This window comes from Pelmatolapia mariae, linkage group LG4 (assembly GCF_036321145.2).
Source record: "Pelmatolapia mariae isolate MD_Pm_ZW linkage group LG4, Pm_UMD_F_2, whole genome shotgun sequence".
NCBI lineage: Eukaryota > Metazoa > Chordata > Actinopteri > Cichliformes > Cichlidae > Pelmatolapia > Pelmatolapia mariae.
The window spans coordinates 27,373,569-27,399,570 of NC_086230.1; the positions used below are offsets into that span (position 1 = coordinate 27,373,569).

The following is a 26,002-nucleotide window of genomic DNA, read 5'->3' on the forward strand; positions in this document are numbered from 1 at the left end:
ACTTTTGCAGTTCAAATAAAAAACGCAAATTAAGTTTTAGAACAGCCAACAGGCACAAGGAACTAAAACATTTTATTTTGCAAATGCTGTGTTTGTCAGAACTTTTTTCCTATTTATCTGGATTATATTTTGCCCTTCCTTGTTTTCTGAAACGATACAAAAATGTGTGAGTCATCCAACTGAGATATTATCCTTTTGTATCAATTCCAAAGGCTTTTCCTCTCAATTAATACTACTGTTTCCAGAAAACCAAGCCAAAAGTGCTTCATAGTTTCTGTTATGGGAAGAGAAACACATTAGAGAACATTAAGTATAAGGATCATTTTGAGCTACGATAATCATCTGCAGTAACTGCTTTAGTAAACCTCTCTGGTGGTATAAAACAGCACTTTAGTCTCTCTTGCTGCACAGTGATTTTTGTCTGTTATGGCTGTGGGTAATTTATGACGTCAAGCCGCTGCTGGTATTAACATGTGATTCTTTAATAACAAATCAAGGAAGGATTTCTAAGTGACATTTGTCTCTGCTCTAACTTTCAGTTGGCCTTTTTTCTTGCAGAGGTTTTCAGTAAGTTTAGTTTAATTTGAGTCACACCATCAGTGTGCGCTGTATGTGAAAAGATGCACATTACAAGCAGATCTGCAGAGGTGATGAGTCAAGTGACAAGTTTCCTGTATGCAGTGATGAGTTGAAATATTCTAGACAAAACCTGGAGATGAAACGGTTTGATTGAAGCTTTGAGAGAGATAGCGTTTTGCCTGCATGCCTCAAGTGGAAGCAACTTTTTAAGGCATTAACGGGAGTGAGCTTGAACAAAGAAAGGCAGGAGTGCAGAGGAGCTAAGAAGAAGACAGGGAAGACCGATCCAGACTGTAAAATAAAGATGTCACATTTTTGTCTAGAGCCAACATGTGGCGTCCTGATGTTTTGCGTCTTCAGGGTACAACCAACAGTGGTAGTTGTCTCAGTCATCATGATTTGATGTGTTTTTATATATTAATGGATGAAAAGCATGACCTTTGGGTTGTAGTTTAGATAAAGCAACTGACATTTTTCAGCCATTTAAATGAAACCTGAGTGAACATTTATAGAGCCTCCCATTGGTTCAGGTTTGAAGCATGACTACTCAGAATCTTACTTTAAAAGAGCTATTTCGGCTGTGGTTTTACCCTGTGGTAACTATTGTTGTTAATTATTGTTATCAATCACTTGCAGACTGGATGTTTTAGTAAATTATACATTATATAATTTTGTAAATTCGTTGCGGATGTGGCTCATATTCTGACAATTTGCTTTAAAATGTGAACCAAATGTGATGTTTTGTTTTGCCCCCCTCTTCAGAATCAGTACTTATTTGCTCACCAAAATCTTTTAGATATTCAAGTAGACTGGCTTCAGCATTATCCCTGTAGTGACGACCAATGTTCCCTCTAATTTTTCATGTGTCTGAGCGAACACACAAACTCCCTGAGCGGTCCCTTGGACAACTGTGAGCAACAGCAGACATGTGCACTGTGGTCACGCCAGCATCAAATCCATCCAAGTTACATGGTTTATTAAAATAATCAAATTACAGCATTTACATTTATGTCGGACTACTTTTAATTAACTGCTTTATCCCACTTACAATGAAAATTTAAAAAAAAATCTTGTTCATGACCTGTGTAGTATGTTAACACTATTGGAAGTAAAACTAACTTGAACTCCAATTTTGAAAACACAACTTTCTTTCTTTCTTTTCTTTTCTTATAAAGCTCTGACTTGTATTATGAGTCTGTGGTCTGGGAGAGAGTCCTGTAACTCTCTGTCTGCAAAATATAGTATATAATGACCAATGTTGGGCAATTAATTATATAGTTACTTCTACAAAAAAGTAACTGAGTTTTGCAAACAACAAAGTTTTTTGCAGCTGTTTACCTAAAAATTCAGCCAAGGCGGTTTTTTAAATAAACGTTTCAAAATATTTACAGAACAATCAGCTGTTCTGCATCAAATTTGATGCCACACAAATTATTTATGACACTCCAAAACATAATTTCTGTCCACTATGAGATAAAGGAGAACAGCAGCCTGATACCTGCAGGCCTGACAACAGCAGATGTATCACTCCTGTAACATTCAGCAGTCGCCTCATTGTTCTGACACACACAACAAAACTATTGACTACACTACACACTAACTACACAAGATTTGCGCTAAACGTCGCAAATCTCTCACATCTCAAAACACCGCCGTCACTCCTAAAACTTCCCTCTTCCTAAACAACTAAATGCCATGTTGCCATATCATTTTTTGATTGGTTGACATGGTACATTTTTCCACCAATAGGAAAGGGTGGGGTTTTTTGGTTTTGTTTTGGCTCACAGGCGGGGAGTGCTTTCAAGCGCTTTCCTTATAAAACGCCGTTTTTACCGTTTCTTCCCGCAGTAAATATAAACAACGATAGTATTCAGGAAAAAACAAACAAACATTGCATATATTTTTATCATAACTCTGGTTTTACGTGGCCTATCAACACAATTTAAAAACTGGTATAAAGTCCACACTTTTTCCGTCAATTGTTCCGTCTGTACTGCTCACATCTCCAATGGTTGTACACGTTGTCATTAACGTGGCTTCACTCCACATCAGCCACGCAGCTTTGCTAGCTAAAACACTGGTGTCGGCACATAAGGACGCTGTCATAGCCTGTCGACGTTGATTAGCTGCGTATATACGAATGTGAATCGCATCATTGGCTTGACTATGGGATAAGGTGACATCGTTCTAATCCCATACAGGAGCAGCCAGTGACTTACTGACTAACACTGCAAAACAGAATTGTTAAAGTATTAATTTTAATTTCAATTCAGGTTAGATTTTTTTTCTGTGCGCAACGCAGATTTTCTGTGCGCAGAGACATTGCCAGCACGCAGCACCCGTTGAATGACGCTATTCTGTTAGCGGGTGATGCTAATTTATGTTCTACAGTTTTACGTGTTTTACAAATGTAGCATTTTTTAGGGCCTTTATGTACTGCTGTGGTTATAAATTTGCAATGAACTCTAGTTTTCTTCTTCTTCTTTTTTTGTAGTAATCATTTAGGGAATTGAACTTCTCTTAATTCTCTCTAAATCTGATTTCTGGCAACACTGTTGTTTTCTCATAAATTAAGCTGATACACTTTTTAAGTGCATCAGCTTCAAAATCCCCACATAGTGAAAGAACCTTTCAGCCTTAGGAAGAATTTTCAAAAATTATGTTATTATGTTATTATGTTGACATGTCCAGTTCAACTGGAATAAAGTCAAATCTGTTCAGTGGACTTTCCCTTTTTCATGCTTTTTGTTAAAGCTCTTCTCCTTGTGAAAAAAAGAGAGCTTCCTCAGAAGCGCCCAAGTTTGACTCACTTCCTCCTTTTGGTCTCTGTCTCTTTCTTTCTTTCTTTCATTCTTTGTCTCTCTCTCTCTCTCACTCTCTCTCTCTTTCTGTCTGTCTCAGGTTTGTGGTGCTCCTTTTTAGAGTTTCCTGCTCCTACATGGTAACACAGAGCTGAAGGTAAGGTGGATTTTATTTATTTAATTATTTGAAGCCAAAGTGAGGTTAGTGATGAAATAGCAGTGACATGTTACAGTGAGCTTCCTGTACATGGAGGAAAATGGCAAAGGCAGAACCGCTGACTTGCTTTTACAGTATATTTCAGGTTCACGCCAGGATGTTTGTATACTGAGGTCAAAATAAAGCAGTTGCTTGGGAGCATTTCACTTTTTCTTGGAGATGAGAACTGAGGTGCTATTGGTTGTCAAACTGTGTTTGCAGCCATGTCTTTAAAGATCTGTTGAACACACTAAAACACCAGTTTGTCGCACTGTCTTCTGGCACCACAGTAAACACTCTTTTAAGCTGCAGCTCCCATTATGTTCAGCGTTGGTCTATTTGTATGTTTGTGAAATACAGGTTGGTGTAGAAAGAAAGTCCTACACCCACGATGGGTGTCACAGAAAGAGGTGGTAGAAACGTTTTGTGCTCTTCCTGTCGGCTCCTCCTCCAATCAGCTGATTTGCAGTTTTGGGCTGATGCTCTCTGCTGATTCCTTTACAGATAACATGTGTAGGCTATTCATTTGAAAAGCACTTGACTGTCTTTTCAAAAATCTGTCTTTATGCCTTGTGTGTGCTTGTAGTTTTCTTTCACACAGGCAATCGGAGAATAGTTTCTTGACATTTAACATGCAAAAAATGCTTATAATGTTTTGGTTTTTTTTTAGGACTTTTGCTTATTTTGAAAATTTAGCTGTAAAGGTCAGCAGGTGAAATCTAGGACACAATGAGAACCATAAGAGCACAGGAACAGTAGAATAGGCTTTGTGTCGCCAGATTGTGTCGACAGATTGAGTGGAATTACCTTTTTGACCCTATTTCACCTTGGTCTACAAAGACATATAGTCAGTTAGCGAGCATGCATGTGAGCCCAGCTATTAGGCATTTATGACATCCACATGCACAGGAAAAGGCATCAGGAAAAGGCAGTCGGGTTTTTGTTTTGTTTAGCTTTTTAATCAAGTTAATTTATTGACTAATTGACTCATGTTTTCTTGTACAGATGACAAGAGGTCACTTGTGGAAGTCATGGGATATTTTTGTGCAGGGAAATGGCTACTGTTTTTATGCTTTATCTGTAGCAAAATGCACGTTTTCACATGTTCTTTATGAGGAAGTGCAGACTAACAAGGTAAAAAAAAAAGCACTCTTCAATCAGTATAATGTGGACAAGATATGTGACAGAGACATAAGCTACAATGGAACAAAAAAGAGCAATGACAAAGAAGAGGATGAACATTTTTTCCTTTATTGTTCTTGTTTTTTTGTTTTTCGATGCAGTGTGTAGTATCAATTACATGTACGTGGATATAAAAACTATACATGTACTGTCAAGCAGAACCACTGACACCACAGGCACCTACAAATACACACATGCACACGCAAACACTCACACACATACACCACAAACTTCCCGCGTACTCATATCTCTCAGTCTTTTACTGACAGTGACTGTGCCAGTTTTGAGAAGGGTGAGTGGGTGTGTTGACTGGAAACAAGCAGCAGTGACCCAATACAAAGCCCTCTCAACCAAGCCATAACCCTCAGTGTGGAGTTGTTGGCTCCACAGAGGAGCATGTTTAAGTCCTCAACATGTTCAGTGAAGGAGAAAGCGACCCAAGCGGGCCGGGCAAGTGACCTGGATCTGCAGTCGTAGAAGGAAAACAGAGACATGTGTATTAGTCACTTCATAAAGCGGACTTAATCAAGGTATAAAAAGATAGAAGTGTTTTAGTCATTTATTTACCATTAAAACTATTTTTATCTGTATGACTGACTCTTTTGGGAAAATGTTAAATACTTCACTTAAGTGATGTTCTTTCCCCTGTACATTTAAAACATTTGTAAAGCTGCTAAAACCACATTGTATCCCAGCTTGCATCCGACAAACGCAACTTGTATCCCCGATATTAAAAAGTATCTTTTTCAAGGATTAGAATGATCAGAACAACACTTCTGGAGAAGTGAGAAGTGAGACAACACTTCTGGAGGCATTCTTCTCGTGCACAATTTTACAGCAAGTTACAAGTGTTTGTGGCGTGTTTTCATGTGTGTGGCAGAAGATGGGAAAAGATGCGCAGAGTAAAATCCATGTACAATAGCCTGGACTAATTACTACTGCAGCTGAATCCAATTATCACTCGGTGGAAACAATTTGAATTTAAAAATATTAAGTTATAACAAGTTATTTTACACGTGGTGTCTGCGAAGTCTTCTGTGCTTTTGCAGAACATTACCAGCTAGGATTAAACACCTGAATTGAAAGATGAATTTTTGGCATAAATGTTTGTAACTTTCTATCTGTGTAATATTACACTATACTTTAAATGGCTTCATAAACTGGCTTTTATTTCTTTTAATTGTGTCATGCTAGTTAATGAAAGGTTTTTAGGTTTATGCCAAATAAACATGTTGTTTGTATCATTCCTCGTACTTTAGCTGTTTTTTTTTTCCCTTTTTTAAAAACAAAACAAAACAAAAAAAACCCAAAACTCACCACCCTTCATATTCTTGACAAGCTATGGTTGTTGTGCTGATTTCTGCAGTCTTTGTAAAGGCGAGACACTTGGCAAATAGTAAAATGAAAGCGAAAGTTTCATAAGTTGATACGAAGTGACCTGAAATGATCTTTTTCTCACCACTTTACATCCCTTTAGTTACTGTTCTCAGTATATGTGTAACATATGTATAGTAGTGTAACATATGTTCCCTGCACTCTAATTAAGAATTCTCCCCTTTTTCAGCTTAAGGGTGTTGAAGATGGCGGTGTGGATCCAGGCCCAACAACTGCAAGGAGATGCCCTCCACCAGATGCAATCTCTGTACGGTCAGCACTTTCCAATTGAGGTGCGACATTATCTGTCCCAATGGATAGAGAGCCAGCTCTGGTGAGTTTATTTGATGCACGTGTGACCAGAGAATGTAAAGGATCTTACAAAAAAACCCATCCTAATCCTATTTTTTTAACATTTTGATTTGTTCTGTTCGACATCTTACAATTTATCGTGTGTGTTTGTGTGTGTGTGCATGTGTGTGCGTGTGTGTTAGGGATGCCATAGACCTGGAGAACCCACAGGAGGAATTTAAGGCCAAACGCTTACTGGACAGTCTTATACAGGAGTTGCAGAACAAGGCTGAGCACCAGGTTGGGGAGGATGGTTTCCTTCTTAAAATCAAACTGGGACACTATGCCAACCAGCTCAAGGTGAGGCTTTTATTCGAACGCCGCTGCATACTTAATATAGTTCCTATTTAGTGCTTGGTTACCTGGCAATAGCTAGTAAGCAATAGCTGTTGTGTTTTATTTAGAGTTGCTTGGCTTTGATTTGCAGTGGATACATGTGTATCAGCTGTGGCTTGTTTGTCAGACCGTGATTTGATCATCTGTGGCTACAGAAATAAGGAATGGAAAGTACTGGTACTCCAAGTACTGGGAATGTCAAAAACAAGTCATTCAAAAGCAACTCTGAATGAATAATTAAAACAAAACGTACTAAATCTCAGTATTACACCTACCCAGACTGTAGCACTGTTTTAAGAAGAGCATAAAATTGTTTACAATGTCACAAAATGATAAGCGAGTGATTAGAAGTCACAGCTGTTGAGCTTAACTGCCTCCCTTACTGTAGTTCTCAGAAAGAGCACATGTTGCACAAAATGTTTTAAGAACAGGTTGTATCCACTGAGAGGAAAACAACAGGGCAGCTCGAGCGAGGGCCTCAGTAGCTAGCCAGCTCTGCTATTTATGATCGAACTCCCTCTTCACAGATCTGTTCTTCTGTTTGTTTTCTCCCCTCCCTGAGACCACGAGGAAAAACAGGGAGAATGGGGCAGGCTGCGCAAATCACACTGCAGTCCTGAATTCCTACCACACTGTTTCCCAGTTTATGGCGCTGAGCACATGTGTATTCGTGTAGTTGAGAGTGACATGTTAAATGTGTCACTTGGGTTCCTCTCTTTCCTGCAAAAGTCAGAAAAATGCAGATATATAGCTACCGTGAATGATTTCTCTCTTTCTGTGTGGTATGAAGTGAAAGCAATTCAACTTGAAACTTAATTCCTTCACTTAAAACAGGAAACAACAAGAGTATCACCCGCAGTTTTAAACTGAAACAAGATTTTGTTACACTGTAACAGACAAACCACTTAACTAGGCGTATACTAATGAGTCATGGCCCTATATGAAGTGTGCTCATTAACTTAATAGGTTTTGGTGTGTCTGCAGTGTTAGCTCCAGAACCTTTGATTCTACTAAATTGGCGAGCCCTGTGTGCAGAAGCCGCTCTACTCGTCAAGAGCTAACAGGCCTTAACACAGCTCATGTGCTCCTTGTCTTTCAGAGCACGTATGACCGCTGTCCTCTGGAGCTGGTCCGATGTATTAAGCACATCCTTTACACAGAGCAGAGGCTCGTCCGAGAGGCTACAAACGTAAGTAGGATTCGTGTTTGTGCATCGAACATGTATAAAAATAAATAATTTCTGAGTGTATATTTGAAAAAGTATTTGCCACATTCCAGTTTGTTGCAATAGATCGTTAAGCCTATTTTAATATTAGACAAAGAAAAATACAAAATGCAGTTTTTTTAAATGAAGATTTTATTTATCAAGGGAGTTAACCAAACTCTTCATGACCCTATGGCAAAATAACCCCACCCCCAGCTTGTAAAATCACGATTTAACTGTGATTAACTGCTTTTGTTTTTTTTGGGAAAGCTGACACATCTTGCCACAATCTCAAGAAACATGAGAACAGCTGAGAAACAAAGTCATTGACATCTATCAGCCTGGAAAGGGTCGCAAAGCCATTTCTGAGGCTTTGGGATTCCAGTGAACCACAGTGAGACCCATTATCCACAAATGGAGAAAAATTGGAACAGTGGTGAATCTTCACGGGAATGGCCGACCTAACAAAGTTACTCGAAGAGCGCTTCGGCGACTCATCCATAGGGTTCATATAGGGCCAGGAGGTCACAAAAGAACCAAGTACAACAACTAAAGGGCTGCAGACCTCGCTTGCCTCACTTAGGGTCAGCGTTCATGATTCAACAGTGAGAAAGAGACTGTGCAAAAATGGCACCCATGGGATAGTTGGAAAGAGAAAAATGACTGTTGACCAGAAAGAACACAAAGGCTCGTCTCAGATTTGCCAAAACACACTTGATCCTCAAGACTTTTGGGACTGACGAGACAAAAGTTGAACCGTCATACCGACAGTAAAACATGGTGGTGGTAGTGTGATGGTCTAGGGAAGCTTTGCTGACTTAAATCCATTTAGGTTTATGCTTAAATGCTTCAGTTCAAAGCAAACAAACCATTCATGCTTTAAAACCCTCTAATGTGGCTGAATTAAAACAATTCTGCAAAGATGAGTGGTCCAGAATTCTTTCAAAGGGATGTGTTTTTTAATTTACTCAGGTTGTCTTTGTCTAATATTAAAATTTGTTTAATGATCTGAAATATGTAAGTGTTACAAATATGGAAAAACCAAAGAAATCTGAACAGCAGACACACAAACACACCTGTGGCTTCATAGCCTGCAAAACACAAACTACATAATGGTGGCTGATTCGGAAAGTGGATAACTATTCTCTGTTTCCTGTATTTGTTTATCCTAGAGGGTCTCCTGAGTTCATTGTATTCGAACATTATAAATGTGATATCGTACCACAGCCTATACAGTCATGCTTTAAAATGGCCTTGTAAAACCAAACCATTTGTATTTCCCTACTTTAACAATGCAATATACAGGAAAGTCAGATATTTCACACTTTTATAACATGCAGTGAGTTATAAAACCATAAAGCCAGCCGTGTGTAAAACATCTTCCTTGAACTCCTGTGGTGAATTGATTTTCAGTCACAACATGCCTTTTCTGTTAGTGGAGTGAATTTTGGCCCGTTCAGTCTGAACCTTTAGGTACAGTAATGCACTTTTTCAAATTATGGTGACCTTGCACTCTGCCTGAGAATGCAAATACATTTCTTCCTTATCAAAATGCACCATTGTCACTATCCTTGTGTTCCCAGGGAATTTCTACAGTTAAATAGTGCAGGTGCTGGGGTCTGTCCATCGGTCAGTGCCTCATGTTCATTTTGGTTCCGTAGCTGTCCATCTCTGTTTGCTGGTCTCTCAATCTCATATTTTGTAATTGACAGTCAAACTCTCCAGTGGGTGGAATGATGGACAGCATGTCTCAGAAATACCAACAGATCAACCAAGCTTTTGAGGAGCTTCGCCTGCTGACCCAAGACACTGAGAACGATCTCCGCAAGCTCCAGCACAACCAGGAGTACTTCATCATCCAGTACCAAGAAAGCATGCGCATTCAGGGTGAGACCAGAGGGCTTGCATCTTCTTAGCACTGCACGACCATAATGACAGAATCAGTGTTTGTACTAATGCAGTTTTCACAAACTTAACCTATACCTACTGCAAATACTAAAAAACATATAATTAATGTTTCTAACTGTTGTTAGTCATTTAGATTTGCTGCTGTACCATTTTAATTCCTTGTTAAATCAAGAAACAAACTCTAGTTTCTCTACTCAGTTTGTTTGGTCAGCAACTTGCTTAAAATAGATCTTTTTTTTTTTCCAATTATGCTGCTCCCTTTTGGTTAATCAGTCTCACTTAGTCTGTTGTGTGCCACATGTCACTGTTCAAATTAAATATAAAAGATAATTCTTCATACAGCTATCTGAATTTTGTGTTGAGTCATGTAGATTAACAGCGGGAAAATGACAGCTTCTGTAACACTACAGATTTTTCATGAGTGCTCCATGTGTCAGACAGAAAGCATCGAGCTTTTTTAATATCTGAGCTATGCAGGAGGGGGAGGAGGGGGTTTTCCTGAGTAAATCATTATTCCTCAGATGGGACATGAATATTGCATGTGCACAGGTTAGAAATTGTTACTGCTTCTCTTCTACTCCCTCTGTCTTTAACTTGTCTCACCTCTTCAGCTCAACTGGCCAGCCTGGCCACACTGCCCCCTGCTGACCGCCAGCTACGAGAGCCTGCCCTTCTGAGCAAGAAAAACACTGTGGAGGCATGGCTGACGAGAGAGGCCAACACACTACAGAAATACAGACTGGTGAGACACACTTGCACTTACTTATTTTGTTCATACGCGTGTGTATGTGTGTGTGTCAATGTGTAAATGACACTCCATAAAGATAAAATTAACTAGAACACATTGTGGAATGGGATCATATCACTGCAGTGCCAGTGCAGTTGCCAGATTACTCCCATCCTTGAACTGGGCCTTGGTTTTGATTTTAAACTATACAGAAAATCTTGGACAGCTGATAAAATCTCTCCACAGACAGACATATAAACACCTGGCAAAGAAGTTGAAGCCAACTTTGTGGTAGTTGCTGCTACAGCTGTTGTCTCCCAGACATTTTAACATGATGACTGTCACACACATACACACATAAAGCTGGTGCTGCATTTGCTTTTTGCCTTTAAGTAAATAAAGTATGGTATATGTATCTTCAGTAGTCACAGGTAACACTACACCCACAGTGAAATCGGCCATCACTTTGATTTTAGTTACAACCCTGTAAAGTTTTGTGACCGCACCTTGTACTGTTTCGAGGCAGTCACATCCAGATGGACATGCAGAATGAGCAACTGTTCTCTGCAGCTTTTGTGGTAGTTGCAAACGTTACACTCCCTAAGTTAAGTCTTTACCCCTTTAAAAGCGTAATAGGAGTAACCCTTGATGCTTTTTTCTGAACTGAGCCATTTCTCTCATATTTCGGGCCTGTTTATAGCATAAAATGACTCAGTTTGCATCAGAATTAAGTGAGCATGGTCTCTGCATATGCAGGTATACTTGGAAAAAACCCAGAAACTCTTTTAATAGTCGTCAAACCACATTTTTATTGACATATATACTGAGGTGGCAAAAGTAAGAGTAAGGCGGAGGTCACCAAATGTCGCATTTATGGGGAAAAGAGTCTCTCCAAAACAAAGCTACTTCAATGACGCACACATTTGTAGCCCACACACAGATTCACAGAAACATTTGACCAAAACTTGGTTCTGGTGAAGTACATGTGTCTTGCTTGCTTGTGTGCAGGACCTGGCAGAGAAGCACCAGAAAACACTGCAGCTGTTGAGGAAGCAGCAGACCATCATTCTGGATGACGAGCTGATCCAGTGGAAGAGACGGCAACAACTGGCAGGCAATGGGGGACCGCCGGAGGGAGGCCTGGACATCCTTCAGTCCTGGTGAGTTGGGGTTTTTTTCCCGCTCTACCTCCCACCAAGATCACAGTAACTAGACTCTCTCACAAGGCAAAAGGTCACAGGTTTAAAAGCTTGCTTTGGAGTGGTCCTGTGTTGGGTTTTTCAAAGGTTATTGGCAGGCATAGGCTGTCTTACATATTTTCTGTTTTTTGCTTTAACCCACCGTCAGGGATCCCTGGCTGTGAGCCCTTTACATTTTTAAAGACCTCACTTATTCAGCTAGATCTGAAAGTTTTAGTACACTACGTCCAGATGAACAGATTCAACTTTTGGAGATTTACTTTCCTGGATGATTGAGAATGCATCAAGACGTTCTATCTAATATAGCTGAGCTCAGCTTTCAGGAGTTCAAATTAAAATAAGTAATGGTGAAATATAATATTTCTGGCACTGGTCGTGTTGATCTTCAAGTGTTATTCTTACTTGTGTGTCTTTCTTGTGGATGCGTGGCTGGACTGATGCCAGGTGTGAGAAGCTCGCGGAAACGATTTGGCAAAACAGGCAACAGATTCGGAGGGCCGAGCATCTCAGACAGCAGCTGCCTATCCCTGGACCTATTGAAGAGCTCCTCAACGAACTCAACAGTACTATCACAGATATCATTTCAACACTGGTCACCAGGTGTGTGTGTGTGTGTGTCGTTAAGTATCTCTACACATCAAAGGCTGCAGCACCTGGCATGCTTATGTGTTGTCTGCAAGTTTTATGTAGAACTGTGCAGATCAGCTCACCAGGAGTCGGGGGGGGGGGGGGGGGGATATGTTAGAAATATGTGGAACCACTAATGTGTGCAGCTCTTGTTCGTGTTTGTCTTGCTGTTGGTCCTTAACTCCAGCCGTGAAGAAGGCAGTAGCCATTATATATACAGAGCTCTGAAGTGTTAAAAACCATAAATGCGATCTCTATCTGCTCAAGTCGGATTTTTAACCAGGCAGCATTAAACAACTACACGGCATGTTTACACTCAGGCTATGTGATATTTTTTGGACTTTATGCAATCACGTCTGCATTTGTTGAATACCCATAATTCTTCACTCTGCATACTCAAATACGAACACTGAGGGAACATCAGTGAGGGGTCATAAATGGCACATTAATCTTATCTACAACTTTAATTTATTTTGTGAGTGTAGGCCAGTATAGGCGGTGGGCGGATCTTTTTTGCACATTGAGGAATTGCCTTTTATGCACTCAGGTCACTGAGTGCAAAAAGGGCAATGAAAGGGCAGGTCTACTTGTGCACCTGGTATTGTGGTCAATAGAGTGAGAGATGTCATCTATTTGTAAAATGAAATTACTTGGGCATTCAAAATTATCCATCAAATAATGTAATTCAATCCACATGCAAAAATTTTGTTAAAGTTTGGGTTTTCTTGTCTCTCTCTTACACTTATTGTGTGAGTGTTAAAGCAAACGTGAGAGCTCTTTACCTTGTACTTAAGCTATAATCCTGATGCTGCCGCAGCCTGTTGTGGTAAAGAGAGCTGAGCAGAAGGCAAAGCTTTGCTGGACAGTCTGCTTTCCTTCCCTGACCTATGGCCACAAGCTATTGGTAGTGACACACATAACCTTCCTTCAAGGGGTGTCTGGGCTGCCCTCAGATATGTCAGACATGTCTTCTAGATACCGCCTTTTTGAGGTATTTTGGGCATGCCCCACTAGGAGGAGATCCCAGGGCAAACACAAGACATGCTGTAGAGAGCTGGTATGTAAATGTCTCTGAAGAGGAGGAGGCGGTGGCTGAAGGGAGGGGTGTCTCAGCATCTCTGCTTAGATTAGATTACTGCAACCAGTTAAATAGTGAAAAGTGAATAGGTGGATGGACTGTTCTATGGCATCCGATAATGCGATATTGTGGAGGTACATTAATACACATAGTACTGGTAACTGTAGACATCAATAATCCACCATCAATACCTCTTTCCTCAGGGTAGCCCTTGCACAATTTAAACTGCATAACTGTAAACCAATATCATGTATTACAATAACCTGGGTCCATAGTGCTAGAGTCTGGGTGGTAAAGGGAATTTTCCATTATGGACTTTGGCTAACTGCCCCCAATAATGACTCCCACACTCCCACATAGACAAGTACACTGTACACTGTATTAAACTGCATAAACAAAAGTCAAAAAGTGGGGTTTCATTTACTGTAACCTGTGGGGATTATATCTTAAAGGTTAGATTCAATTTGGGATTTAGGTTAATGTAATACAGAATAATGACTATGATAGCAATGCTTTGAGAATTTGCGTTTTAGATTTTATGAAATGCGTACGAACCCAGAGACAAAGAATGGAAAGTGAATGCAACTAAACAGATATGCAGAGACAAAAAGCATACACTGTTCGAGAGCTTAAAGGGAAGGAAGGGCACAGGGAACTTGTTTTAGTCCATTATTTTAAGCCCCAAATGCACATATGCCAGGGTCTTTTAGTCATCCAGCATCTCTGAACAAGAAGTATTCTGAAGTTTCTGACAGTGTCCTCTCTCACTTTCCTAGTAGATTCCCTGCAGGGACCCATAACCCACTAAGAAGTCATGTCATTGTCACAACGATTTTTGACTGGCCACAGACAAGTCTGAAACCAGACAGTAATGCACAGCTATCAAGCACAATATAAATGCAGGTTATGTTTCCTCCTATCTTTACTCCCTAGGAGCCCCGGGAGGTTTCACACTGGCAATTGCAAAGTGCGGTCTTCTCATAACCACTTAGTTCAGCAGTATTTGTTTGCTTTCAAGCTTCCTCTGAGCCTGCAGGATTAATCATTAGGCTGATTCTGCTGTTATCTCACTTCTTGGTCTCTTTAATGTTAATGTGGAAATCAGAAAACGGCTACACCGCCATACAAAAGAAGCACCAACTCTTTGAGAAGAAAGTAATTGTTAACCCTGTCGGTTAACTGGAAAGCGATTACTTACATGACCTTCAAATAGTGCGCAAGGCAGCAATAAAGGTCATTTTGAAAGGTTAATGTTCTCAAGCCTGCAGGTCATTAGAGCATAAAGAGTTTGGAGTTTTTATTAACAAAACAAAACAGTTTGCTGAACATTACCCCATCATTACCCTATCATAAAACATGCTCCATCCTTTATATGCTTAAAACTTTTTCCTTAAACAATTAATTCCGTAGAGAGTGCACACACATAACAGGTTCTGCTGCAGTGAGGTTACTGATCTCCTAATATTTGTTCAACTCTGCCTTTCACTAAAGTTCACTAAACTATAGCGATACCAGTCTTTCTAGCTTTAGATCATTGACTCATTTGCATAGTTTGCATGTTCTTCGTCCCTTCTTTTCTCTGCATGCTTAAGTGTTTCTCACAGTTTCCCACAGTCTAAAGATATGCTTATAGGTTAACTGGCAGCAGGTGTGGATGTGACTCTTAATGCTTACCGGTCTCTCTGTTAACCCTGTGATGGACTGGCAACCTTTCCAGGGCCTACTCTACTTCCTCGCATGTGTCAAAATACGCCGTCTTGGCTATTAAAAACATGTTACAAGTTCATGGTCATGCAGCTTAAGTAGGATGTGTTTGCTTTTAAGTTGCATCTCAGCTCAAACTAATCATTAGGTTGTGTTATTGGGCCAATCACACAACAGACAGTAAAAGCAAAAGAATAATTTCATAAGAGACCTGTTGTTTTACTGAGCAGTGATTACCTTTATGACCTCTATTAGTGGGCACAGTTACAAATAAGGTCATTTTCACCTTGTGAAGTTTCATTTTCAGGACAGAGTTTGCAACATTCAACACCTAATAATTTTAACATGTTTTACATCATAAAACATTCATGCTGTCTTTTTTATGCTTTAAGCCTGTTTTATCTTTTATTGAAACAGTTTCAGTGAGTAGACTATAAGCTTAGTGATAGGACAAGTGACTTTTTAGTGCACATTCTCAAAGCTGGCAGTCTTCTTTCTACAGAACGAAAGCAAAAAGTTTAAAAAAAATCCACAGTTGAAAATTGTGTACATAACCTGCACAACTGGAATGGAAAGTTAACTGTTTCCTAAACAATTATTTCGGTTGAAGCTGCAAATACTCAGCAACAATTTAAGACCGAAGTAGAGCTTCTAATCTGCAATAATCTGTGCAGCTGTACTAAACTTCACTAAACAACAATGATACTGATCTATTTTGCTTTTGCTTGGCACAGATGGAATTTGACACTGACATATTTGCATACCCCAAGATTTGCTCACGTACACTGTTGGTTGTTCATGTGACACTGATACATACTACCAGAGCTGTTATAGCTATTTGACAACCAGTTAATTAAATGGACGGGTGGTTGGATGTCGCTTTAAGACATGCATATAGTGGCAGTAGGTATCTGATGATAAAGACTTTTGTCACACTCTAACTTCAACTGTCACTCTTCTATCCACAGCACATTCATCATTGAGAAACAACCTCCACAGGTCCTTAAAACCCAAACTAAGTTTGCCGCTACAGTGCGCCTTCTAGTGGGAGGCAAGTTGAACGTACACATGAATCCCCCACAAGTCAAAGCTACCATCATCAGTGAACAGCAAGCTAAGGCCCTGTTGAAAAATGAAAACACAAGAAAGTAAGTTTGGTGCATTGGTGCAAATGGGCTTGTGCTTTTCTACTGATCACTCAAAGAGCTGTATACAACATGCTTCATTCACCCATTCATACAGCATATACATACATCCCCTTATTTTAAACGCTCAACTTTTGGCATTCCAACTTCCTTGACAGAGAGAGAGATAACACTGCAATAAGTTACCATAGCGCAATTAGGATAAGCGGTTTGGTTTTCTTCAGAGATTACGGGATCCCATGATGAACTCTGGCCTAGTGTGTTCCGAGACCTCACCACAGAAACATGGCTGGAACTTGAACAATGTCTAAGAGGAATCTATGGTGTGGACACAGAATCCGCATTTAGCCTGTTCCACAGCGTCGTTCCACATTCCTCCTAACTAATAGAAACCTTACAAGACTGTAGGTCTGCCAGGCAGCTAGTGGGAAAGTGGCTGAGCGGCTACAGCTTAGTAAAATCTACAGAGCAAATCTACATACATCTGCTGTGTCTCATCTAAACCACTTGTCGAGAGACTTCTGCCACAACGTCTCGCTCAAAAGCATGTGACTAAAGAGGGACGCCACATGAAGTGTAGTCTAGTAATGCTAAGCGTTTTGTAACTGCATTTAACAAACCATACAGCAGTATGCGCATGTCAGTAAGTTAGTATGTGGGCAGTGTCTGAGGAAGTGAGTAGTGAATGAGTGTAAAACCAAAAAGCACGACATAGCTCTGCCGGTTAGTGAGGAAGTCGAAGAGATAGAAAGTGAGCAAGATGATCTTGCTAGGCAGCTTAATAGTCTCCTGAGCCCAACTTGCTCAGGTGTGGTTTCTATCCAGGTTGTCTCCACCCACTAATTTCCAGGAAGAAATAAAAACACGCAGGCTACAAGGAAAGGCAACAAGAGAACAGCCGTGAACCTGCCATACTTGTGTTTAGTGTTTACTGTTTAGAGAAGACTAATGGTGGTAGTTAAACCTGCCAATTATGCACGCAATACCCCCCCTACACACACACACCTACCAACCACTCCCTCCATACAAAACAAAAAGCTCCTGCTGTGTAAACATGCATTAGTAGATAACATCTAACTTTATTGTCTCTGTGTTTCAGTGATAGCAGTGGTGAAATTCTTAACAATAACTGTGTGATGGAGTACCACCAGACTACGGGCACTCTGAGTGCCCACTTCAGGAACATGGTAAGTATGAGCTATTAGGGAAGATTATTATTTCCAGGTAAAAAAAAAAAAAAAAAGCTGAAGTAGTATTGCCATTGTTCCTTCTATACAAAAAGTCTCTTAGCATTTCATCTAAAATAATAGCGCCTTGCTATTTGCCTTCTTTTGCTGCAGTATACACGAAACTGAGGTAAACATGTGATTGTCTTGGGTCTATACAGGAGAGTTGCTCAGCCACTTATATAAGGGAAGTAACTGCCAATCATTATGTCCTATATAGCATTTTTTCCCTTGGATTAAGATTGTGAACAGTAGTCCTTTGGAGGATCGGCTTGCAGCTTCAGTGAAGTTCTCCTCTTCATCACTAATGTTGTTAGCAACAATCTCCAGAGCCCTCCATGGATTATTCACATATGATCCCGATAATCTGCCTCAAAGGGATTTGCATGCATGCACTGACTGTGTGTGACACTTATAAGCCTAACTGCGTAGTTAATACATACCATTTGTTCTTGCACATCATTTATCATGCAGTCTTTAAAGAGGATCAAGCGATCGGACAGACGAGGAGCAGAATCTGTCACAGAAGAGAAATTCACCATTCTGTTTGAGTCCCAGTTTAGCGTTGGAAGCAATGAGCTTGTCTTTCAAGTAAAGGTAAGAGGATGTAGGCAAATTAATGAATAAAAAACACTATACTTTAAATCATACTTAAAAAAAGAACATTATATATATATATATGTGCGTGCATGCACATGCTGCAAATAAGAATCTGGCTATAGTACTCTCACTTGTTCCTTCTGTCTTTTTCCCTGTTGTTTTTATCATGTTTAAAAAAAATGTATGAAATGCAAGAAATGTTTCATTGTGCAGTAAGTGCATTATTTACTGTTGCAGTATTCCTATAATGATTTCCTCCTTTCTTTCTCTGAACAGACGTTATCACTTCCTGTAGTGGTGATTGTTCATGGTAGCCAAGACAATAATGCTACTGCAACTGTATTGTGGGACAACGCTTTTGCAGAGCCGGTACGTAAATGTTTCAGAGATATTGCATGCAATGCAAACCTTCCTGGAACAAGCATGAAATAATTATTCAGCTTAGTGATATTTTTGTATCTTAATGCAGAAGTACTGCATTAACTGCAAAAGGCCTTGAATCAAATATTTCTGAAGTGCGCACATGTTTAAATAGTTTAGCTTATACAAAATAATTGCTAGTTCTTTAGATGTAATGTAACATGTGCAGTCCTGAACTGAAACACAAATGTGTGTTTAAATCTGTTTTAAATTTAGGTTTTTAATGTAATTATTAAATATTTAATTTTTTTTTCTTTAAAAAAAAATGTTTATGCAAAGGCATAACGTGTGTGTCGCTTATGTTTTGTGTCTGTGTGTTGTATCTGGTAATGTGAGTGAAAATTCTATGCCGTTTTCTCCGTTTGTTGCAGGGCCGGGTGCCTTTCCTCGTGCCAGATAAGGTGCTTTGGCCTCAGCTGTGTGAGGTCATCAACATGAAGTACAAGGCAGAGGTGCAAAGTAATCGAGGTCTGTCGGAGGAGAACTTGGTATTTCTGGCTCAAAAAGCCTTCAGCAGCTCCAGCAACAACCCTGATGACTACCGGAGCATGACTATGACCTGGTCACAGTTTAACAGGGTTAGAAACGGCCGCTTTCTTACTCATGATCCTGTTTGTCTCTATACATGCACACAGCTTTTATGAAGAGTATTCCATATATCTGTTTTAGCTTGAAAGTATAGATTTCTGTCGTGCTGCACTTCATGCATTTTTAAAAAGCCTGCAGGCAAAGTTCAGTTAGTCATTTGAACCACATGCTTGTTCTTCATGAAAGGATTTACTATTGCTGTGTTATTCATACATGGAAATATTTCTTGCTCCATTTGCAGCAGTTCAAGGGGTTTAATAAATGTATCTCTGATATAACTGAACCTCTGAAAATGAGCGACTATATATCAAAATAGCCATACTTCCTAATTAGTTAATGCAATATGTTTTGTTAAACCCCTTTAATTCAACATGAGAGACTTCAGTCAAATCTTGATTGTTTGATCTAAAACCTACTGTGCTGGTGCACAGTGGTTATATGAGAAAAATGGTGTCATTGTCCAAATACTTACCGACCTAAGTGTAGGTTGGTTTAATGGGCTTGTTTATCCGCACAGGAAAAAAAAATGCTGAAAGCCTCATTTTCTACTTCTAAGTAGCTTGTGATTCAGAAAATGCACTCAGATTCACCACAGGCCACGGATCTTATTAGATTACAGGAACATTAAGTTTTAATCACTTCAGAGATGTAAGTATAGGTTACAGAAATATGCAGAACTTTACCCAGAGACGTGTACATGTACAGCTGCACACATTTTTAAATCATAAAGGCAACTGTGATTACTGTCAGCGGTTGAGGAGATTTTCATTATTATAGACTGAATGAGCATTGGGTCATCTAAAAACATTTTAATGGTTGTCAGTTCAGTCTGTTTTTTTTGTTGTTGTTTTTTGTGTGTTTTTAAAAAAGAAAATTTCCCCAAACTATGCCCCTTTACAGGAAAGCTTGCCAGGGAGGAACTTCACATTTTGGCAGTGGTTTGATGGTGTGATGGAACTCACAAAAAAGCATCTGAAACCACACTGGAATGATGGGTAAGGAAACTGCTGAGGGTTTTTGTTCGGTTTTAAAAGATTCAAAATGAGAAGGGACAAGAGGGAGGCACAATTTTTATTTTATTTTTTTATTTTTTTTATTAATGTCTCTCTTCCTCTATTTTTAGAGCCATCCTGGGCTTTGTGAACAAGCAGCAAGCTCAGGATATGCTCATGTCTAAACCCAACGGTACCTTCCTCCTGCGCTTTAGTGATTCTGAAATTGGAGGAATTACAATTGCCTGGGTGGCAGAAAATCCTAACAAAGCAGGTAAAACATGCAAAACACAAAATTTCTCCAGTTTTGTTTTTTAAACCACACTGTTCATCAGACGGCCTCTTTCTAACAAGCGCAGAAGCCACAGAGAAATAAAGGAATCCCATTCAGTTTTTCTTTTGTTGCTGTTTTTTTCCCAGGTGAAAGAATGGTTTGGAACCTCATGCCCTACACAACCAAAGACTTTACCATTCGCTCTCTGGCTGACCGCATTAGTGATCTCAACCACCTTCTATTCCTCTACCCTGACAGACCCAAGGATGAGGTTTTCTCCAAATACTACACTCCGCCTCTCTGTAAGCGTCCTTCTGAGCACACAAACCGCTGTTACTTTCAAATTTTAATCTCACAGCTGCAAAGCCTTCATTACTGAATGATGATCACATCGAGCCATTACTTATTCTGCCTCCCTGTGCTTGTCTGTTTCAAAGCTAAAGCAGTTGACGGTTACGTGAAACCACAGATCAAACAAGTTGTGCCTGAGTAAGTGTCCGGCTTCCTGTTCTCTCTTTTTCTCGTGTCCTTCCATCACCGTTTCCTCTCCATTCTTTTCTCATTGCCATCCACCCAGCATTTTATTCTGTAAAGCACAATTTAGAGTTAATCACAAAGTACTGGGCCATGAATTCAGATCAGCTATTAGTTAGCTGTTACAGTTGGAGGAGGCCAATTAAGCGCAGCCTGGGTTCCTGCGTGAGCTCGTCTTCCGCTGATCATAAGAGTTAGGCTTGTTAGTTAGCAAGGCACGCTCCCTGCCTTTCTCCACAGTTGGTTCACCTGCAGATATGGAAAATGGCCATAATGATACAAGAAGGCCTGAAAATCATGCTGAGGATCGTTGCTTAGGCAACTACTGAACACAGGCTCATGGGGGGTTGTTGTTTTCTTTTCTTTCTTTTTTTTCCTTGTGTCTATATACATGAATATACATTCAGAGATGTATATGTACTTTGTTCATTACCAAAATGTGGTGTTTTGGTTGTTTTCAGGTTTGCCACAGCCAATCCAGACCCAGCAAGTGGGAATCCAACTTACATGGATCAAGGTGCCTCTCCAGCACCTGTCAGTCACCCTCACGCCTATGGCATATATCCAGCTATGTGAGTTTACAACATTTTTTCCGTGTCCCAATTTTGTCCATGCAAGGAGTTTCTTGTAACTCCTGCTGTTTGATCGTTGTTATGCCGAAAGCTTGTGTGAGTGGCCTCTATCTATTTCCTGTGGCAGGGCTGACTCTATGTTGGATGCAGATGGAGACTTTGACCTAGATGACACCATGGACGTAGCGAGGCATGTAGAAGAGCTTCTCCGGCGGCCTGTAGAGAGCCAGTGGAGTGGGCAGCAGTCGTGACCTTTGACCGTTTAACTCGCAACAAAACCAAATGAGCCCTGCCTAGCAACTTGCCCTACTCGCATCGACATGGTTTAATTCCATTGGTCTCTCTCATTTTTTTTCATATTGCTATAATGTGAAATGTTCATAATGGTTGTGATTTTTTTTTTTTTTTTGCTTTCCAGCATGAAAACATGCATGTCAGTGACTTCTTATTGTTTTTATTTGTGTAATCAGTGTTTGTAAAAGAAAGTATAATACAAAACCTCTAATGTTACAATATTATGAAAAAGAAGTAATGGTCACTCACATAGTGCATGCATTTTCAATTGATTTTAAACTGATTTTTTTTTTTAAATATGCTACTGTATGAAGTTATTTTAGAAGTTGAATGTTTTTATTTTATATTTTCTTCTTTGTAAATGGGTTATTAGTATTTTATTAGTGACATTGAACTTGCCCTTTGACAAAAAAAAGAAAGAAAAAAGAGAAACTTTGATGAAAAGTTTTGATTTTGCTCCTAACAACATAATCCAAGTCACTGCTCTGGAGAGTTACAGTCATTTTTCTTCAAACCCATATACACTAACCTAAAGGCAGAGTGACTCTTTGCTCACCGCAACTGACAGCACACACGCTTCAAAGATACACATGCACAAATTTAAGGTGTATATGTTTCTGATTTTTTCACCAGCTGAAAGGAGGGGAGAATTATGTACCTCCCTTGCTCTCACAGGGCTACTTTTTCTTCTGTTTGTACCTGAAATGCAAATCTGAGCATCTACCTAGTGCTGCCTGCTTGTCCTCTCAGGTCCCTCCGTGCCCCTCATCAGTGCTACCTCGCATTATTCCACTGACAGTCTCTGTTAATGATTCTCTTGTTGTTTTCTGCACCACATTCACACCAGTAGGTACGGTCAGAAGTTTTTCTTCTTTTAATTTGCATTACTTTGTGTGAAGACGATCTCTTGCTGCACAGGCTAACTCTGTTGGCTGTTTTTATGCTTGAAACTGCTCACCTGGAAAACACCGGAATCATGAAGTCTCACGTCTGATTATTAATGCCTGAATATTTGAGGCTGTTCTGCTCCCTTGTGACTTTTCTGCCTTTCAGTGCATATATATATATATTTTCTTTTCTTTTTTTTTGGGAGGGGGGGGGGCTGTAGCTACATTATGACACTGTGGCAAAAGAGAGCATGTGCATGCTTCTGTGTGACAACATGACTGTTTCAGCAGCAGAAGTTGAAAAGCATCTATGAACGAGTGCAGACTTTGAATGCTTGCACATACTCACAAGCTGCTGGGTCATGTTTAGGATTCTAGGATGTTGAACTGTGTCAGTCTGTTTCTTTGCCTGACTTTTGATTTCCCATATACCCCCACCCCTCCACACACACATAAAAAATAATTGTCTTGCATCTCAGGAATGAATCACTTTGCTTAGCTGATGTATAAGCCAAAAAGAAGAGATCTATGTATACAAAATATATGAATTTATTTTCTCTATCTTAATCGTATTTTATTATTATTATTGTTTCACTGGCACTCCCAAATTGAATGTAACCTTTTGCATGACCGTACAATACTCTCTCCGTCAGATAAGAAGTCCCCCGTTGACCATAAGTAGCAACTGAAAAAGGACGCACGGCAACTGGAAATTAGAGGTGTAGTTCTGTGTTTGTCCAGTAAACACAACAGTATTTGAAATATTTCTTTTCCTTTTTTTTAAAAAAAAATCTTTTTCTTTTGCCTCACTTTCTTTCCTGTTTTAGAAATCTCAAGCTACATGGACAGTGTTGTGCTACGTCTCTCATTATCATCACTTCTGAGCTTTGTTCCACTGTAGTCTGTGTATTTTTTAACGATATAGATGGCGCTGTGTGCTGTTTTATGTACGTACCCTGTTTGTGGTTTGGGTTTATGACTTGGAAGTTTTCCAAGCGAAAAAGCTGTTGAGTCGAAAAGAAGGAAATAAAGTTTTATAAATAATTTGAATTCAATCTGTAGGAATACTTTGAATTTTAAATGGCTTGTGCTAAATATGTTTTGTATGTGCAAATATACAGAGTAAAACAAGTAATATGTAATAATATGCAGTACAACATTATATCAAACTGTTGGACTAATCAATATTCGATGAGGCCTTCCATATGGAGAAAACAAATAAAAGTAATTTATGCCAGATTAAGAATGTGAGCTAAAGTCATCACCAAAGAATCTTGATTCTTGACATTGAATTAAACGACTAAAAAACAGTACTTTAAAAGAGCATGCCTAGCTATTTGCATGAATATATGGACTACTGCACAAAGCATACCACTGTGATTTAGAGTTTTACACGTTTCTCCGCCAGGCAGTTGTTTCCTACCATAAATTATAATTCACCCACACCGCCTGTGAAGCTTTTGAATGATGTTAAGCTGTTTTCAACGGTGTTAACAGGCTTGCAAACTGGAGCATGGAGAATTCAAAATGCTTTTCATATTGCACAATGAAAAATTACGTGGCATTGGGCCAACGATAAATGCAATTAAAAACATGAGATTCACATTCAGTTATTTTGAATGATCAACTCTAAATAGTATAGAAACAGAAAGCTTATTGGAAAAATAATAGCGCATTTGTCAAAAGTCAGGTCGTGATCTGGGGTGTGTTCCAGGGGCGGATCTACTGTGGTGGTGTGGACTAGCATGTCCCACCCCCAGTGCCACCATAGTTTTTCATATGACAATGCTGGTTATTAAAATAAGCTAGAATTAACACTTTGAGCCTAGCTACAATTAACGTTGACTTATAGATACTAAAACTGAATATATTGCATAATATAATTTGCATAGAGACCAAAATTGCTTTATTTTCTTGTTTTTAGTAGCAACTGACACCTATAATTGTGCCTGAGCACAATTTAAATAAATAACATTTCAGATTTCAACACAGGTGGTTGACTGTTACACTGGAAATGCTATGAAGGTGAGTGTTACGTAACCCAGTAAATCATGAAAAATGAGGTTTAAATTTCTGGTGGAAAAATACACCCATTTCTTCATGAAAGTGCAGATTTCTGACATTTGGTGTAAATTTAAACGTGTAACAATTTGATTACTACTAAAGACTTTTTACTGATCCATCTCATGTGTAGCTTTCTGGATTTCACACTTATTTGGCTACATGCTTATTTATTATATAGGCTATACAGTACATAAAATTAAATTTGGCATTTTTATGTAACTGAAATATTATTTGGGCCAAAGCCAGTAAGAAAGTTACAGACTATGTCTATATGAACGATGTGCATACTTGCTGCATTTGTATTTAAACCGTATTTGATACATATTACAGAATGTAACACCAATGTGTAAAGAAACGGCTCTGAGTTGGCCACCCCATCTCATCCCAATGCCAGCCTAAGAAAATATCTCTAGATCCACCCTGGTGTCTTCCTCTATTTGAAAGGAAATTATTTCACATGCTGGGAATCTATATATCAGCTCGTTTCTGCCATCTGGTGGAGGCAGGAAACATGGCTTTGTGTGTTTGTTTGTTTTTTGCTAAATTGTCACTTATCTGGTTTGTGTCATGCCTAGATAAGAGATGAATTATTTTCCATGGAATTCAGTAAAACTTAACCACATTCTGCCCAATTTTTTTTTACCATTGCTTTTTATTTAAACAAATAAACAAACAAACTATTGTTATAGCGCAAAGGCTTGATTTTGCATATGAAGACTCAACAGACTCAAGTAGAAGTTTTCCTGTAGAAATTGGGCCTAAAATAATTTACAGTACAGAAGGGACTATAGAACAACTGCAGGTAGGTCCATAAGTTTAATGTACAGGGATTTACTTTCTGATTAGTTTTGATATTGTTAGAAATTGGATATTATTTGAAGACTAAGTCACAACCCAGCGAAGCATGCTTCTGTAGACAAAACTGAATGTAGACTGGAGGCGTCTGCAGCAAAGGCCCGGCAGAACATCTTAAAGGAGACACGGCATTTGATGATGTCCATTGATCGTAGCCTTCAGGCAGTCATTAATTGCAAAGGATTTTTATCAAATATTGAAAAAAACAATCCTTATTTAAAAACTATATTTTACCCAATTAGTACTGAACCTCGTAGTTAAGGGAATTAGGCATTATAATGGCTG

General features: G+C 39.3%; 1 pseudogene; it reads left to right on the forward strand.

The window, feature by feature from the left end:
* Positions 1-6,325: 6,325 nt before the first annotated feature.
* LOC134626775 (inactive phospholipase C-like protein 2) overlaps positions 6,326-26,002 on the forward strand; it is a 92,581-nt pseudogene continuing 72,904 nt past the window's right edge.